The sequence below is a fragment of the Mandrillus leucophaeus genome, unplaced genomic scaffold (assembly GCF_000951045.1).
Source record: "Mandrillus leucophaeus isolate KB7577 unplaced genomic scaffold, Mleu.le_1.0 Scaffold7, whole genome shotgun sequence".
NCBI lineage: Eukaryota > Metazoa > Chordata > Mammalia > Primates > Cercopithecidae > Mandrillus > Mandrillus leucophaeus.
In genome coordinates, this window is record NW_012107585.1 from 7,029,768 (window position 1) to 7,035,018 (window position 5,251).

Below are 5,251 nucleotides of genomic sequence, written 5' to 3' on the forward strand. Positions count from 1 at the left end.
AGCCACCATGCCCGGCCTGAAATGGTAACTTTTACGCAAAATATATTTTACCACATTTTTTTTTTTTTGAGATGGAGTCTTGCTCCTTTGCCAGGCTGGAGTGCAGTGGCACAATCTCGACTCGCTGCAACCTCCGCCTACTGGGTTCAAGCTATTCTCCTGCCTCAGCCTCCTGAGTAGCTGGGATTACAGGTGTGTGCCACCACACCTGGCTAATTCTTGTATTTTTAGTAGAGATGGGGTTTTACCTTGTTGGTCAGGCTGGTCTCGAACTCCTGACCTCATGATCCCCCCCCACCCCCGCCTTGGCCTCCCAAAGTGCTGGGATTACAGGCATGAGCCACTGCGCCTGGCTTTTTTTTTTTTTTTTTAAGTAGAAACGGAGTTTCATCATCATGGTCAGGCTAGTTTTGAACTCCCGACCTTAAGTGATCCACCTGCTTCGGCCTCCCAAAGTGCTGGGATTACAGGCATGAGCCACTGCGCCTGGCTTTTTTTTTTTTTTTTTAAGTAGAAACGGAGTTTCATCATCATGGTCAGGCTAGTTTTGAACTCCCGACCTTAAGTGATCCACCTGCTTCGGCCTCCCAAAGTGCTGGGATTACAGGCATGAGCCACTGCGCCTGGCTTTTTTTTTTTTTTTTTAAGTAGAAACGGAGTTTCATCATCATGGTCAGGCTAGTTTTGAACTCCCGACCTTAAGTGATCCACCTGCTTCGGCCTCCCAAAGTGCTGGGATTACAGGCATGAGCCACTGCGCCTGGCTTTTTTTTTTTTTTTTTAAGTAGAAACGGAGTTTCATCATCATGGTCAGGCTAGTTTTGAACTCCCGACCTTAAGTGATCCACCTGCTTCGGCCTCCCAAAGTGCTGGGATTACAGGCATGAGCCACTGCGCCTGGCTTTTTTTTTTTTTTTTTAAGTAGAAACGGAGTTTCATCATCATGGTCAGGCTAGTTTTGAACTCCCGACCTTAAGTGATCCACCTGCTTCGGCCTCCCAAAGTGCTGGGATTACAGGCATGAGCCACTGCGCCTGGCTTTTTTTTTTTTTTTTTAAGTAGAAACGGAGTTTCATCATCATGGTCAGGCTAGTTTTGAACTCCCGACCTTAAGTGATCCACCTGCTTCGGCCTCCCAAAGTGCTGGGATTACAGGCATGAGCCACTGCGCCTGGCTTTTTTTTTTTTTTTTTAAGTAGAAACGGAGTTTCATCATCATGGTCAGGCTAGTTTTGAACTCCCGACCTTAAGTGATCCACCTGCTTCGGCCTCCCAAAGTGCTGGGATTACAGGCATGAGCCACTGCGCCTGGCTTTTTTTTTTTTTTTTTAAGTAGAAACGGAGTTTCATCATCATGGTCAGGCTAGTTTTGAACTCCCGACCTTAAGTGATCCACCTGCTTCGGCCTCCCAAAGTGCTGGGATTACAGGCATGAGCCACTGCGCCTGGCTTTTTTTTTTTTTTTTTAAGTAGAAACGGAGTTTCATCATCATGGTCAGGCTAGTTTTGAACTCCCGACCTTAAGTGATCCACCTGCTTCGGCCTCCCAAAGTGCTGGGATTACAGGCATGAGCCACTGCGCCTGGCTTTTTTTTTTTTTTTTTAAGTAGAAACGGAGTTTCATCATCATGGTCAGGCTAGTTTTGAACTCCCGACCTTAAGTGATCCACCTGCTTCGGCCTCCCAAAGTGCTGGGATTACAGGCATGAGCCACTGCGCCTGGCTTTTTTTTTTTTTTTTTAAGTAGAAACGGAGTTTCATCATCATGGTCAGGCTAGTTTTGAACTCCCGACCTTAAGTGATCCACCTGCTTCGGCCTCCCAAAGTGCTGGGATTACAGGCATGAGCCACTGCGCCTGGCTTTTTTTTTTTTTTTTTAAGTAGAAACGGAGTTTCATCATCATGGTCAGGCTAGTTTTGAACTCCCGACCTTAAGTGATCCACCTGCTTCGGCCTCCCAAAGTGCTGGGATTACAGGCATGAGCCACTGCGCCTGGCTTTTTTTTTTTTTTTTTAAGTAGAAACGGAGTTTCATCATCATGGTCAGGCTAGTTTTGAACTCCCGACCTTAAGTGATCCACCTGCTTCGGCCTCCCAAAGTGCTGGGATTACAGGCATGAGCCACTGCGCCTGGCTTTTTTTTTTTTTTTTTAAGTAGAAACGGAGTTTCATCATCATGGTCAGGCTAGTTTTGAACTCCCGACCTTAAGTGATCCACCTGCTTCGGCCTCCCAAAGTGCTGGGATTACAGGCATGAGCCACTGCGCCTGGCTTTTTTTTTTTTTTTTTAAGTAGAAACGGAGTTTCATCATCATGGTCAGGCTAGTTTTGAACTCCCGACCTTAAGTGATCCACCTGCTTCGGCCTCCCAAAGTGCTGGGATTACAGGCATGAGCCACTGCGCCTGGCTTTTTTTTTTTTTTTTTAAGTAGAAACGGAGTTTCATCATCATGGTCAGGCTAGTTTTGAACTCCCGACCTTAAGTGATCCACCTGCTTCGGCCTCCCAAAGTGCTGGGATTACAGGCATGAGCCACTGCGCCTGGCTTTTTTTTTTTTTTTTTAAGTAGAAACGGAGTTTCATCATCATGGTCAGGCTAGTTTTGAACTCCCGACCTTAAGTGATCCACCTGCTTCGGCCTCCCAAAGTGCTGGGATTACAGGCATGAGCCACTGCGCCTGGCTTTTTTTTTTTTTTTTTAAGTAGAAACGGAGTTTCATCATCATGGTCAGGCTAGTTTTGAACTCCCGACCTTAAGTGATCCACCTGCTTCGGCCTCCCAAAGTGCTGGGATTACAGGCATGAGCCACTGCGCCTGGCTTTTTTTTTTTTTTTTTAAGTAGAAACGGAGTTTCATCATCATGGTCAGGCTAGTTTTGAACTCCCGACCTTAAGTGATCCACCTGCTTCGGCCTCCCAAAGTGCTGGGATTACAGGCATGAGCCACTGCGCCTGGCTTTTTTTTTTTTTTTTTAAGTAGAAACGGAGTTTCATCATCATGGTCAGGCTAGTTTTGAACTCCCGACCTTAAGTGATCCACCTGCTTCGGCCTCCCAAAGTGCTGGGATTACAGGCATGAGCCACTGCGCCTGGCTTTTTTTTTTTTTTTTTAAGTAGAAACGGAGTTTCATCATCATGGTCAGGCTAGTTTTGAACTCCCGACCTTAAGTGATCCACCTGCTTCGGCCTCCCAAAGTGCTGGGATTACAGGCATGAGCCACTGCGCCTGGCTTTTTTTTTTTTTTTTTAAGTAGAAACGGAGTTTCATCATCATGGTCAGGCTAGTTTTGAACTCCCGACCTTAAGTGATCCACCTGCTTCGGCCTCCCAAAGTGCTGGGATTACAGGCATGAGCCACTGCGCCTGGCTTTTTTTTTTTTTTTTTAAGTAGAAACGGAGTTTCATCATCATGGTCAGGCTAGTTTTGAACTCCCGACCTTAAGTGATCCACCTGCTTCGGCCTCCCAAAGTGCTGGGATTACAGGCATGAGCCACTGCGCCTGGCTTTTTTTTTTTTTTTTTAAGTAGAAACGGAGTTTCATCATCATGGTCAGGCTAGTTTTGAACTCCCGACCTTAAGTGATCCACCTGCTTCGGCCTCCCAAAGTGCTGGGATTACAGGCATGAGCCACTGCGCCTGGCTTTTTTTTTTTTTTTTTAAGTAGAAACGGAGTTTCATCATCATGGTCAGGCTAGTTTTGAACTCCCGACCTTAAGTGATCCACCTGCTTCGGCCTCCCAAAGTGCTGGGATTACAGGCATGAGCCACTGCGCCTGGCTTTTTTTTTTTTTTTTTAAGTAGAAACGGAGTTTCATCATCATGGTCAGGCTAGTTTTGAACTCCCGACCTTGTGCTCCACCTGCCTCAGCCTCCCAAAGCGTTGGGATTACAGGCGTGAGCCACTGCGCCCGGCATTTTACCATGATTAATAAAAATCACAGACCAGGTACAGTGGCTCACACCTGTAATCCCAACACTTTGAAAGGCTGAGGCAGGCAGAGCACATGAGGTCAGGAGTTTGAGACCAGCCTGGCCAACATGGTGAAACCCTGTCTCTACTAAAAATACAAAATTAGCCAGGAGTGGTGGCAGATGCCTATAATCCGAGCTACTCAGGAGGCTGAAGCAGGAGAATTACTTGAGTCCAGGAGGCGGAGGTTGGTACTGAGCCAAGATTACGCCACTGCACTCCAGCCTGGGTGACACAGCGAGAATCTCTCTCAAATAATAATAATAATAATAATAATCACAAAGTCAAGCATGGGGGTGCACACCTGTAGTCTCAGCTACTCGGGAGGCTGAGGTGGAATGATCTCTTAAGCCCAGCAGTATGAGGCTACAGTGAACTATGATTGAGCCACGGCACTCCAGCATGGGCAACATAGTGAGACCGCTCGCTCCCCATACAAAAAATAAACAAAATTAGTTGGGTGTGGTGGCGCATGCCTGTGGTCCCAGCTACTCAGGAGGCTGAGGGGGGAGGATCATTTGAGCCTGGGAGGTGGGGACGGTAGCGAGCTGTGGTCACGCCACTTGTACTCCAGCCTGGGCGACAGGGCAAGACCTTGTATCAAACAAAAAAGAAAGGAAAGAAACAAAAGCAGGAAAGAAAGAACGAACGACAGAACTGGCGCATCCTTTTGCCACCCATATTTTTCTCTCAACAGGCTTCTTCTGCTGTTGATGTTGTATACAACATTATTTAGAAGCAGCAGAACATTCTCTGTGGGCATTCGTTGACTGGACGTTTTTGTTGACCTCCCAGAATTTGCCGGACTCCAGACTCCATGAATGACTCAGACGGCAGGAGGAACGCACTTGGAATTCCAGATCGGAGGCCCAGGTTTCTCTTCACATGGCTCCCCTCACCGCACCCTCCAAGAATCAACATGTTTCTCCTGCCTTTCTTTGCTCTCCTGGGACCCACATCCTGGCCCTGCGGCTTCCATCGTGGCCTCCTCCCAGCATGTTGAGCTGCGCACTTCCTCTTGGGGAGCTGCTCTCCCACAAGCCTTTCACCAGACCTGTCCTGCCCTCAGCACTGGACATCTGACACCCTTGGCCTTTGACATCCTCTCCTCCTACCCTGACCCGGTGGAGAACCCCATGGCCTCAGTGGCCTCAAACCCCCAGGGGCACATTCTCAGGCAAACCATCACTCCCTTCCAAAGAGCCTACGACTGACTCCTCCCTTCTAGGAGGAGGAAGAGATAAAGGAGAAGCTGCTTCTTTTATTTTTCTTTTCGAGAC

At 47.7% G+C, this 5,251-nt stretch overlaps 1 protein-coding gene and 1 long non-coding RNA gene across 2 annotated transcripts in view; both read right to left on the reverse strand.

Moving 5' to 3' along the window:
- LOC105527934 overlaps nucleotides 1-3,230 on the reverse strand; it is a 17,654-nt gene extending 14,424 nt beyond the window's left edge. Inside the window, exon 1 of the long non-coding RNA XR_001004294.1 lies at nucleotides 3,164-3,230. This is a non-coding gene — a long non-coding RNA (uncharacterized LOC105527934). The remainder of the gene's footprint in view (nucleotides 1-3,163) is intronic.
- Nucleotides 1-5,251, reverse strand: part of KDM2B (lysine (K)-specific demethylase 2B) — a 176,172-nt gene that overhangs the window by 60,070 nt on the left and 110,851 nt on the right. The gene's annotated exons all lie outside the window — the stretch shown is intronic.